Here is a 13,949-nt window from a genome sequence, read left to right on the forward strand (position 1 = left end):
TTGTTTTCTTCTCTTCCCAAATTGCACCATTCAGGCTGCATTCAGGGAGTATAAAGGTCAATGGCAATGGGAAAGAGGATTGAGTAAAAAAATAGCCATTTGAGGTTCCAATATACATAACCTTCAAAGGGCCTGGCTTGCTTTCTCCAAATGGTTGTCCTCACCTTCATTCTAATCAGTCCTCAGGCAGCCTTCCTGTGTAAAACAGGAACTCAACTATAATTGAAGGGTTATGAGAACTCTGTAGGGTAACTACCCTGAGTCAAACTGAGTCCTGAATCATTTATTCTTTCTATAGACACTTAGCACCTTCTATGTGCTATGTTCAAATCAACCCCACAAGGTACAGAGGACTACTGTTGTCACTCCTCACAGGATAGATTAGGAAACTGAAGCTTACATGGGTTTAGAGATAGACCGATTCTAGACCTTGTCTTTAGGCTCTATTAACATTGCAACCCTGCTCTTCATCTGACCCAGGGTCATTGTACGCTAATACAATGTTAACAAAAATATTTACTAAACACCTGCACCTGACTAGGAACTTCAGAACACACAGAGGAGCTGCCAGCCTTTCCCATCCTCCTAGGAAAAATGGATTCCACTTAAGCCACCAAATAATCTCTTCAAATGATCTATTACATAGGCAATACTCATTTTGCATGGTCCTGTGGGACCATGACATTGACCTTGGAAGCAGAAGCCAGACATATCATTCTTACTAATCAATAGGAAATTATGATTGTTATGTGATCGTATGTATGTATGTATGTATATATATATATATATATATATATATATATCTGTGTGTGCATGTGTGTGTGCATATATATATATATGTACAAATACTTTTTGAGACACAGTCTCCTTCTGTTACCCAGGCTGGAGTGCAGTAGCACAATCTTAGCTCACTGCAATCTCCGCCTCCTGGGTTCAAGTGGTTCTCCTGTCCCAGCTTCCCAAGTTACTGGGATTACAGGTGCATGCTGCCATGCCCAGCTAATTTTTTTGTATTTTAGTAGAGATGGAGTTTCACCATGCTGCCCAGGCTGGTCTCAAACTCCTGAACCTAGGTAATCCACCCACCTTGGCCTCCCAAAGTGCTGAGATTACAGGCATCAGCCAATATTAAAGTCGTGATCTTAATATTTTTAATAGAAACATTAAAAACTCAGTTACTGTAGGTTGTAGATGAAAAAATGGAAAAACTAATTGTGTTGGTACATTGTGATTTAAAACATTAGAAACATTGAGAATTCACGTTTTATTTCTTCACACTTCTACAGAATAGTTTGAACAGGCTTCCCTTCTTTTTCTTATTGTAGAACTAAAGATATGAAGCAGGCGTCTTTTCTATGCCTTGGTCAATTGTCAGACGTTCTAAGTCTGGATCAGCTTTCAACATTTGATCCTCTGTGCTTTCAGTGTTGTGAAATATTCCAACAGTTTCTTTAAAATGAAGTGGGTTTTTTTGTTTGTTTGTTTTTTTCCAGCAGCACTTCCTCTGAAATATCTTCATCCAACACGAGCACTTCAGGTATGCCAGAAAGTTTGCCTTCACTAAGTTCCTGTGATGGTTAATTTTATGGATCAAATGTGCTGGGCTACAGTGGCCGGATATTTGGTCAAACATTATTCCGTATATTTTTGTGAGGGTGGTTTTTAGATGAAATTAACATTTAAGTTAGTAGACTTTTAGTAAAGCAGATTGCCCTCCAAAATGTAAGTGGGCCTCATCCAATCAGTTGAAGGTCTGAATAGAACAATAGACTGACTTCCCCTGAGCAAGAAGGAATTTCGCAAATCCTGCCATCAGATGGCCTTCAGACTTGAACTCTACATCAGTTATTCCCCGGATATCCAGCCTGCTGGCCCACCCTGCAGATCGTGGACTTTCCAGCCTCCGCAGTCCTTAAAATCAATCAGCTACTTCCTCTCTCTCTCCATATATGTAAACATATACACATTCTACTAGTTCTGTTTCTCTGGAGATCCTTGACTAATCTAGTTCTGGGTGAACATCTGAGTGTCTCAACAGGCAACAATGTCAACATTCCCCTGGTCAGCTGTTTTTTCCGTAATTCCATTTATGTTCAACCAGAATTTCACTTCCAGTTTTGTTGCTTTCCATTTCTTTGCTGCATTTTAATCTTTCTTGACCAGTTCCCTCTTTCAATGATCCATTTTTGTAAAATGACACATGTATTTATCATGGGGCAACAAGGAAACAACATGGCTACACACTTTGCACAAACTGTGCATAAACTGAAGAACAGATTAGCACTGACCAATCACCAACAGACTTTGAAAAAAGTAGGATGACTGGTTGTGAACATGATGTATATATATTATTTATGTAGTGATTTGTAGACTGAAGAGCTAGCACCAGGTTTGTACTTTACAAAATTACCCATAGTCATCTAATGTGGTAACTGAAATTTGAACTCTGTTGTTCGGGAGCTGGTGAAGTTTAACCAAATCATGATAATGAAATGAAATTTGTGCCTCTTAGAACCATGCAATGCCAAGACTGCCTACACTTGCTTTTGAACTGATTGTCTAGGTTCATAATAAAGAAGTCTCTACTTACCATGAAGGACCATGAAGCAAAGAAAACAAGGTTCTTAACAGAATCAGCAGCATCTCTATAAAATTTCTATTATTTTATTAACTTGAATTCTTAAAATACTAGGCTTATTTTTCTGCCTATTTTCTGTGAATAATTGACGCTTGTAGAATCACATAAAAAGATACAAACATAAGAAGTAGTTTGTGGCAGAGGCAGCTAGTTGTCCAACAGAAATCCATTTTTCTCCTCTTACTTTAATAATCATATTCCAGGTTTTAGTGGAGCATACTGCAGCTTCACCTCACAGCTCTAGTAGAGTGAAATGCTTCCACTATCCTCCTATCCTCTCTTGAAGCTTATGTTCAAATTCTGGCCAGTACAATGTGAACAAAACTACCGTGTGTCACTTCTGAGTTTATTCTTCAAAGGAACAAATGTGCTTCCTCTGGCCTTTTTCCTACCGGCTAGGATACAGCGGTGAAGGCAGGAAGTGGAACAGCCACTTTGAACCCAGAAATGAAATCTGTGTGTTAAGTAAGGATGACAGAGCACTGTTATAGAAAGTTATATCAGAGACAATGAACTTCACTTTTGTTTTAGCCACTGAATTTTGAGGTCTTTTGTTATAAACACTTAACTCTAACCTAATAAATGCAGGCATAGATTCCTTTTTGAGAATAACCAGTAGCTTAACGTAGTCACATAGGTAGTTTATGCGCATTACACTAAATAGTGAATGGATTGTCTCTATTCTAAATTTCATTTAAAGATGACAGGAAGAAAGGCTGAGGGCCCCAAGTGTAATGGCATCCCCTTCTGAGGGAATAAACTGAGCAGGAGCCACTGAAGACAATTCATGGTCTAATGCAACCAACATAGACAGGATGGATAAAACCTGCCTGTTGCAGAGTGGATGTGATATTTTCCATTCAGCATTTATTATACCCTATAGCTATGAACCTCCATTCTTAACAATCAGCTGTATTGGGAAGGGGGACCTCCGATAATTAAATTGAATTTCCAGGAGCTGCTGGTATCTAATGGGAGAGAGATACTTGGCAATACTGTGTTTATAGAATTTGTGTCAAAAATATATTTAAGGCGGTACAAATCAGTTTAGTCATTAACATGAATATAATTTATCCAGCTACAACTATTGAAATACGTGCGTCATGAAATTTGTCTCTTTTTTACGGAGCACATTGAAAAGGATCTGATACATCAACAAATGTTTAATGCTCATATGTGTACACTAGAGGGCACTCACTTTCTATTAATTTGCAAACCAGTATCAAGAAGCATCTCCTTGGGATCTTGTTAAAAATGCATGTTTTGAGGTTGTAGAGGAGCCAGTGAACCTGCTTTTTAATGGAATGCTCTCTAAGAGCATAGGAAAGAAAATGGCTCATGGAGTCTGACAGCTCATGGAGTCAGACAGGGTTTGAAAACTAACTTTGCCATTTGTGAACTTAGGCAATTACGTAACCTCCCTGTGCCTGGATTTCCTCATCCATTGAATGAAGTTAGAAATAACACCTGCCTCTTAGGGTAGTTGTGATGATTAGATCAATTAACTTAGAACACAACCTAGTGCATGTCAATATATACTAGCTCTGTTATTATGAGCATTATTTTTAATAATCATAGTAACCTATGGATCCATAGTTTACACAGACAACAAGGTGATTTTCTGATGACTCGTTGGAGAAACATTACCAGTTCCAAACTTTCTCTCTTTCCTCTCTCTGTTGACAATTAAACTCAAAACTTACCTGGTCCAGGAAATGTCTACCCATCTGATTCTACTTGCCATTGTAGCAACTTTTATTCTTAATTTACTTTGTTGAACCTCTTTTCCTCACCTGTAACATAAGAATGAGAAAATTTCTTACTGTTTTTGTATGAGAAAAGGGGAACAAGATATGTTAGCTGTTTTGGCACAGTGCCTGACACTTAATAAAATTTTTGGTTCCTCGTCTGATGTGAATCTCTGCTAGACTTAGTAATTTGACTCAGTCAAATATTGTATAAAAATAAGAAATTTTCTTAATATTCCTATCTTATAGGTGAGAAACAGAGGTTCGGCCAAGTAGATTAAGAATAAACGTTGCTATGGTGGCAGATGGAGTCAGGTGGGTAGACATTTCCTGACCTTGTAAGTTTTGAGTTTAATTTTCAACACGGAGGGTGAACAGAAAAAGTTTGGAACTGGGTAATGTTCTTCCCATGAATCATCAGAAAATCACCACATTGTTGTCTGTCTAAACTATGATCTGCAAATAATTTGAAATAGATCAAATTTCTTTTTATCTTCCCATCTTTTCTTTTAGAATACACTCTAATTTCTAGGGCCCTGTTACTTTTTGTTTCATCTGTTCCCCCTTTTGTATCTTTTATTCTGGAATGATAATAAGAAAGTGGAGACTAAAGTTGATATCCATATTTAACACTGTTGTTTACCTTTAGTTTCAAAGTTTTTCGAATTTCTTTTCTTATTTATTTTTGAAATAAGGTCTTACTCTGTCACCTAGGCTTTAGTGCAGTGGGGTAATCTGGGCTCACTGCAACCTATACCTCCTGGGTTCAAGCGATTCTCCTGCCTCAGCTTCCCAGGTAGCTGGGATTACAGGAGCCCACCACCACGCTAGGCTAATTTTGTATTTTTGGTAGAGATGGGGTTTCTCCATGTTACCCAGGGTGGTCTCAAACTCCTAACCTCAGGAGTTCACTAGCCTTGGCCTCCCAAAGTGTTGGGATTACAGGCATGAGCCATGGTGCTCAGCCAACATTCTCATTTCTAATGCTTCTTTCATCTTTAGGTGGTTAAAAACATCTTTTAGCTGTGGTTAACAAGTTCTATAGCTTTGACCAAGGATAAGGATCTCTGAAGATAAACATATGGTCAATGCAGATGAGCTAAAATTTACCCATGTTATTCAAGTGGAAATTCTAGACTGAAAAATTCAGTATCTGAAATAAAAAGTCTGAAGATCCACCTACCAACAGATTCAAGATATCAGAAGAAATCTGGAGATTGAGGTTCTTGAGATTGAGGACAAATCAATAGAATTTATTCAATCTAAATAATAGAGGAAAAAAATTATTGAGATAAGAATGGACAGAGCCTCAATGACATGTGGGACAATGTCAAAGATCTCTATACCTTTGTAGTTTCAGAGAGAGAGAAAGGAGAGGAAATGGAGCAGAGAAAACATTTGAAAAGATAATGGCCCCAATTCCTCCAAATTTGGTGGAAAACATCAGTTTACAAATATGAGAAGCTCAGCAAACACCAAGAAGAATGAATACAAAGAAAATCCTACCTTTGGAATATTATAGTTGACCTCATGACCACCAAAGATGAAGAAAGCTTGTACGAAACCAAAGATGAAGGGCACATTCATACAAAAGGAAAAATAATATGCACAATGGCTGACTTTTTTTTTAGGTTTCAATATTTCATTCAAGTTTTTTTTAAGTGATGTTAATTATAGCATTTTAATGGGAGGATCTAATTCCACATGAAATGGAAGACTCTAAACTGTACCCATTAAACTGCTAAAAAACAGCTTGAGTGCTGAGAATACAACAGAAATCCAGTTTAGATTTTGAGTGTTGTACCATGTGATTACAATCACACAGACTCTTCTGAGCTTATAGCTGGAGGTCCTGGAAGCTATTTCATACTCTGGGACAAGGGCAAAAAAACACAACACAAGAAGGAGTAAGTCCTGAATTATTGGCTTTATTACATCCACCCTCTCCACCCCAAAATGGCACAGAAGAAACAGTGACCACACCCTACAGACCTTTTGGTGTAAAAGAGGTGACAATAAACTGGGATGGGAACAGGTCATGAAGATCTACCTTAAAAAGTCCCATTCAGGTGAGTTTGTACACACCATCTGGCAGCGAGCCTCTCATCATTAGTGTTGGGAAAGCAAGGTTCGATTCTCAGGAAATCACAATGCCATTGATTTACTCAATATGAATTTACAAAGTGCCTACATATTATCAGCTTCCACTTGCAGCCTTTTCTAGATAAAAAAGAAACCTGGCATCTCAAAGGGGCCACCAAGTTCCCCCAAGTCTACCACTGAAACGATCTTTTTTGGAAATGGGTTTCTTCTGTACCTCTGAAAGGGTAACATCTTAAAGTTGAATCATATTTAACCTGGAGGTCTCAAATATTTAACAATACTTGCATCCCAGACATATAACATTAAAATATACACTAAATGCTGAAGGTAGGTATGCTGCAAAATAGTTTAAAATTAAACAATTGTACCGTATTCATTTATGCTTGAAATTCCAGTCCTAGACCAAGCTTGCGGCCACCAGCATTTGACGTTCTTGCCATCCAGAAGAGCTGACGGTGTCAGTTTGATACCTGGCTTTAGAGTCTGAGTGTATCCTAAACCTATCAGGCTGGAGTTCTTCACTTTAGCCGAGAAGCAGGCCTCAGGGTCAATCTGATACTTGGCTGCTATTCCGAAGCCCGTGTTACTGTTTCCTGCTGTCCAGGCGAGATTGACAGAGGTCTCCAACTTCTTGTTCACCTTCTGGTAAATGGAGCCGCCAAACTCTGTCCCATCATTCACATTAATATGAAGCTGAAATTCATCGGTCTTGTAGCCAACTGCAAAGTTGCTCTGGGTCACTCAGGACTTTGCAGTCTCAAAACTCATCTGGTAGCCGGCCAGCCAGCCTTCGTAACCCAGCACCAGAGTACCCCATATGGAAGGCCCAGCAATGTCTAAATCCACGTCGCAGCCCAGGTTAATGTGCTCCTGCTTGTACCCTGTCTTGATTTTAGCATTTTTTCCCCCAATGTTAGGTAAGAAGGATGAATTGAAGGTCTGAGTCCATGTGCAAGCTGATCTTCCACAGTAATCTCCTAGCTTATTGTCAGTGTTCCATTTCTCCGCAAACGTCAGGCCGTCCTCAGTCCATCTGTACTTGGTTTCCAGACTGTCACTTTGGTGATTTCAGTGTTGGCTGAGCCTGAGCTTGTAAATGCCAATCCATTCTCCGATTTTGTTTTCAAGTCAAGCTTTATTAAGCCAAATCCATAGCCCTTGGTGAAGACATCCCTGGCAGATTTGCCAAGATTGGCATATGTGTGTGGCACAGCCATCTTCTGCTCTGAGGCGATGGTGGTGGGTTCGGTAGTGGCTGCAGCAGAATGGCTGACTTGATGGAGGCCAGAAGGCAATGGAATGACAGACCCAGAGTCCCAAGAGAAAAGCAAATCTATCAGCCCAGAATTCTATATCCAGTGAAAATATTCCTCAAAAATGAAGATAAAATGAAGACTTTTTTCAGATTTAAAAAAGTTGAAGGAATTAATCACTTTCAGACTATAAAAAATGACTTTTTCATAATTTTTCTGAAAAACAACCAAATGCTTAAAGCTAAAATAAGAAAAATGTGTGACTGATTTCACAACATATGTGTGTATATACATGTTAGGTGTGTATATATATTATATATATGTGTATATATATATATAAAATGACAGCACAGTAGCACAAAGGATATGGGAGGATACTGGATTATTCTGTTGTAAAGTTCTTAACTGTATATAAAGAAATACAATACTAATTCTAAGTAGACTGTGATAATTTAAGGATTAATACTGTAATCACTAGAACAACTACTTTAAAATACAAAGAGGTACAGCTAAATACATAGTAGAGAAATGAAGACGGAATACTAAAAACAATGTGATTAATTCAAAGAAGGTATAGAGAAGTAAAAACATGGAAGTAACAGAAGACAAATCACAAGATGACCCTTCCCAGTCATTTTAAACAGGAGAAGGGAACAGCTCTCTTTTCTGAAACCCCTAATTATTCTCACAGAATTTTTTTACATTATACCTGGCATGATAGTTATTTGTTTACTGTTCTTTTCCTCCTACTAGATTAAAATTTCTGGAGGATGAGTACTGAGATAAAACAGAAGAAGAGATTAAAACTATGCAGATCTTCAAATTCACTAGTAATTCAGTTTAAGGGTCTTCTAGGTATCTTGTTTGCTCCTATTTGGATAAAAAAAAAAAAAAGTAGCCAAGAGTAGGTTCAAGCAATTTTAGAAGTTCTTTTCATATTCCAAGTTAATGTTTTGCCTGTTGACCCATGGAACCAATCATTTTCACACAGTGCCAACTGATCAAGAGGTCACCATAAACTACATCTAAATCACATAACAAAGAAGTTTCTTATTAATGAGGGTCAATTCTAATTGATAGATTGTGAAGCCACATCACCCTCAGCAGTGAAATGTGTCACAGTTGCCTTAATGTCAGCCATGGGTATGGTATGGGAGTGGGGAGTGACAGCATGACTGGTGTATATGATGATCTCAGCTTCAGTGTAATGATGCTAATGTTTACTGTGACCAAAATTCCAGAATATTTCTATAAGTAAGTGCTTAGTTATCAGACATGTGTTCAAATTTGGGATTCAGGAAACAGGTGATCATACTTAGGACAATAGTATTCACTTGAATTAGCATGAAGTTTCCTAAAAACACTCTTCTTCAAAAGTTTATCAGTATTACAGTATCCATAATTGTTCTTCAAATGATGACATAAAACTTGCTAATTTTGGTCCAAGAGTAAGTGAACTCATTCTGTTTTTACTACTGATAGTTCTAGTAAGTGCTCCTTGAGAATTAGTTTGTAAACACTTTGGAAAAAATAATGTTTTTATTTGTAGCCTTGATAACTTAGGTATAGATATATTGAATGTTTTGTCAGTAGTTCTTTTTTAGTCCTTTAATTTTCATATCATATTTTAAAAATCAAAAGAAATGAATTTGCTATTGACTACATGAAAATGTTTAGAATGAATTGATTCTCCCTAAAGCTTACTAAGATGAAAAACTAACTCTAAACTCATAACCAAATGTTTAACAGTGTGAGAAAATCAGAACACCCAGAAATAAAACCAGAAAATTAGTATTCATTTCATTCACACTCAAATATCCTTTTACTCAGTGTCCAGTTCCATTACATTTTTCAAAAATTCTACCACAGAAGGAGCCAATAACTCTATCAATGTTCATTATCAGGCTTCTAATCAGATGAATATCAAGAAATCATTTTCTAATTCAATTTAAAAAATAAAGCAAATAATTTTCCTTGAAATTTAATTTTCTCCTGAGAGTGTTCTCTTGAGAGTCTGATTTTTAAAACCTTACAAATGTAACTCAATGTTCAAAATATGAAATCATCTAAATGTTATGCTTTTCTCCAAAAGCACAAAAAGGATAGATGCAAATACGAGAAAACTCATTTTCGTCAAAAGAAGAAAGGGATTACTAAAAACAGCATGAATATTTGCTTTTTTTCTTTTATCATTACAAGTCTCACTTTCTTTGATCTCCTTTTGTACTTACAATTAACAGTTTATAATTTATTTTTTATGTTTAACAGGTTTATTAACAATTATATGAAGACACAATTCACATACTATACAATTCACCCATTTAAAATGTATAAATATCTGTTAAGTCCATTTGTTTTTCTTTTATTGCATTTTAGGTTTTGGGGTACATGTGGAGAACATGCAAGATAGTTCCGTAGGTACACAGGTAGTAGTGTGATTTGCCGCCTTCCTCCCCTTCACCCACATCTGGCATTTCTCCCCATGCTATCCCTCCCCAACTCCCCTCCCCACTGTCCCTCCCCTATTCCCCCCAATAGACCCCAGTGTGTAGTGCTCCCCTCCCTGTGTCCATGTGTTCTCATTGTTCATCACCCGCCTATGAGTGAGAACATGTGGTATTTCATTTTCTGTTCTTGTGTCAGTTTGCTGAGAATGATGTTCTCCAGATTCATCCATGTCCCTACAAAGGACATGGACTCATCGTTTTTGATTGCTGCTTAATATTCCATGGTGTATATGTGCCACATTTTCTCAGTACAGTCTATCATCGATGGGCATTTGGGTTGGTTCCAGGTCTTTGCTATCGTAAACAGTGCTGCAATGAACATTTGTGTGCATGTGTCATTATAGTAGAACGATTTATAGTCCTTTGGATATATACCCAGTAATGGGATTGCTGGGTCAAATGGAATTTCTATTTCTAGGTCCTTGAGGAATCGCCACACTGTCTTCCACAATGGTTGAACTAATTTACACTCCCACCAGCAGTGTAAAAGTGTTCCTATTTCTCCACATCCTCTCCAGCATCTGCTGTCTCCAGATTTTTTAATGATCGCCATTCTAACTGGAGTGAGATGGTATCTCAATGTAGTTTTGATTTGCATTTGTCTAATGGCCAGTGATGATGAGCATTTTTTCATATGTTTGTTGGCCTCATGTATGTCTTCTTTTGTAAAGTGTCTGTTCATATTCTTTGCCCATTTTTGAATGGGCTTGTTTGTTTTTTTCTTGTAAATCTGTTTTAGTTCTTTGTAAATTCTGGTTATTGCCCTTTTTCAGATGGGCAAACTGCAAAAATTTTTTCCCATTCTGTTGGTTGCCAATTCACTCTAATGAGTGTTTCTTTTGCTGTGCAGAAGCTGTGGAGTTTGATTAGGTCCCATTTGTGTATTTTGGCTTTTGTTGCCAATGCTTTTGGTGTTTTGGTCTGGAGTCCTTGCCTACTCCTATGTCCTGAATGGTTTTGCCTAGATTTTCTTCTAGGGTTTTTATGGTGTTAGGTATTATGTTTAAGTCTTTAATTCATTTGGAGTTAATTTTAGTGTAAGGTGTCAGGAAGGGGTCCAGTTTCTGCTTTCTGCACATGGCTAGCCAGTTTTCCCAACACCATTTATTAAACAGGGAATCCTTTCCCCATTGCTTGTTTTTGTCAGGTTTATCCAAGGTCGTACGGTTGTAGATATGTTGTGTTGCCTCCGATGCCTCTGTTCTGTTCCATTGGTCTATATCTCTGTTTTGGTACCAGTACCATGCTGTTTTGATTACTGTAGCCTTGTAGTATAGTTTGAAGTCCAGTAGTGTGATGCCTCCTGCTGTATTCTTTTTGCTTAGAATTGACTTTGCCTATGCGGGCTCTCTTTTGGTTCCAAATGAAGTTTAAGGTGGCTTTTTCCAGTTCTGTGAAGAAGGTCATTGGAAGCTTGATGGGATAGCGTTGAATCTGTAAATTACTTTGGGCAGTATGGCCATTTTCATGATACTGATTCTTCCTACCCATGAACATGGAATGTTTCTCCATCTGTTTGTGTCCTCTCTTATTTTGTTGAGCAGTGGTTTGTAGTTCTCCTTGAAGAGGTCACTGTCAGTGGAGTATCGAAGTCCCCCCACTATTATTGTGTTGCTATCTCATTTCTTAGGTCTAGTAGTAATTATTTTAAAAAATCGGGAGCTCCAATGTTTGGTGCATATATATTTAGGATTTTGATATTTTCCTGTTGGACTACTCCTTTTACCGTTACACGATGTCCCTCTTCATCTTTTTGTCTGTGGTTGCTTTAAAGTTTGTTTTGTCTGTTATATGAACAGCTACTCCTGCTTGCTTTTGGTGTCCATTTACATGGAATATATTTTTTCACCCCTTAAGTTTATGTGAGTCCTTATGTGTTAGGTGAGTCTCTTGAAGATGGCAAATACTTGGTTGGTGAATTCTTATCCATTCTGCCATTCTGTATCTTTCAATTGGAGCATTTAGGCCAGTTATTAATACATTCAATGTTAGTATTGAGATGTGAGGTACTATCCAATTCATTGTGTTATTTGTTGCCTGAATACCTTGTTGTCATTGTTGTTTCATTGTGTTTTTGTTTTATAGGTCCTTTGAGATTTATGCTTTAAGGAAGTTCTATTTTGGTGTATTTGAAGGATTTGTTTCAAGATTTGGAGCTCCTTTTAGCATTTCTTGTATTGTTGGCTTGGTGATGATGAATTCTTTCAGTATTTTGTTTTTCTGAAAAAGACTGTATCTTTCCTTCATTTATAAAGATTAATGTCACTGGATACAAAATTCTTGGCTGATAATTGTTTTGTTTAAGGAGGCTAAAAATAGGACCCCAATCCCTTCTAATTTGTAGGGTTTCTGTGAAGAAATTAGCTGTTAATCTGACAGGTTTTCCTTTATAGGTTACCTGATGCCTCACAGCACTTAAGATTCTTTTCTTTGTCTTGACTTTAGATAACCTGATGGCTATGTGCCTAGGTGATGATCTTTTTGCAATGAATTTCCCAGGTGTTCTTTGAGCTTCTTGTATTTGGGATGTCTAGATCTCTACCAAGGCCAGGGAAGTTTTCATCAAATATTCCCTAAAATAAGTTTTCCAAACTTTTAGATTTCTCTCCTTTTTTGAAAACACAAATTATTCTTAGATTTGGTCATTTAACATAGTCTCAAACTTATTGGAGGCTTTGTTCATTTTTTAGATTCATTTTTCTTTGTCTTTGTTGGAGTGGGTTGATTCAAAAGCCTTGTCTTCCAGATTTGAACTATTTTCTTCTGCTTGTTCAAGTTCAGTGCTGAGACTTTCCAGTGTATTTTGCATTTTTCTAAGTGGGTCCTTCATTTCCAGAAGTTGTAATTATTTTTTATTTATCCCATCTGCTTCTCTGGAAATTTTTCCATCTGTGTCCTGTAATATTTTTAACATTTCTTTAAGATGGTATTCACCTTTCTCTGGTGGCTCCTTGAGTTGCTTAATAATCAGCCTTCTGGGCAAGACATGGTGACTCATGCCTGTAATCCCAGCACTTTGGGAGGCCAAGGCGGGTGGATCACCTGAAGTCAGAAGTGAGACCAGCCTGGCCAACATGGCAAAACCCCATCTCTACTAAAAATAAAATAATTAGCTGGGCACTGTGGCATGTGCCTGTAATCCCAGCTACTCGGGAAGCTGAGGCTGGATAATCACTTTAAGCCGGGAGGAAGAAGTTGAACTGAGCCAATATCATACCACTTCACTCCAGCCTTGGTGGAGTGAGATGGAGCAAGACTCCATCTCTGAAAAAAAAAAAAAAATCGGCCTTCTCAATTCTTTTCCTGGCAATTCAGAGATTTCCTCTTGGTTTGGATTCGTTGCTGGTGAGCTGGTATGATCTTTTAGGAGTAATAAAAAAAACTTTGTTTTTTCATGTTACCAGAATTGCTTTTCTGGTTCTTACTTATTTGTGTAGACTATGTCAGAGGGTAGATCTGGGGCTCAAGGGCTGCTGTTCAGATTCTTTTGTCCCACAGGGTGATCCCTTGGTATGGTGCTGTCCCCCTTCCCTAGGGATGGGCTTCCTGAGAACTGAACTGCAGTGATTGTTATTTCCCTTCTGGGTCTTTCCACCCAGTGGAGCATCCAAGTTCTGGGCTGGTCCTAAGGAGTGTCTGCAAAGGGAGCCGTGATGTGATCTGTCTTCAGGTCTTTCAGTGGCAATAGTATAGGGAGTAT

General features: G+C 37.8%; 1 pseudogene; it reads right to left on the bottom strand.

Annotated features, from left to right (window-relative positions):
• Nucleotides 1-6,866: 6,866 nt before the first annotated feature.
• On the bottom strand, nucleotides 6,867-7,932 carry LOC100389600 (non-selective voltage-gated ion channel VDAC1 pseudogene; annotated as a pseudogene).
• Between the last annotated feature and the right edge of the window lie 6,017 nt (nucleotides 7,933-13,949).

This window comes from Callithrix jacchus, chromosome 15 (genome assembly GCF_049354715.1).
Source record: "Callithrix jacchus isolate 240 chromosome 15, calJac240_pri, whole genome shotgun sequence".
NCBI classification, from domain to species: domain Eukaryota; kingdom Metazoa; phylum Chordata; class Mammalia; order Primates; family Cebidae; genus Callithrix; species Callithrix jacchus.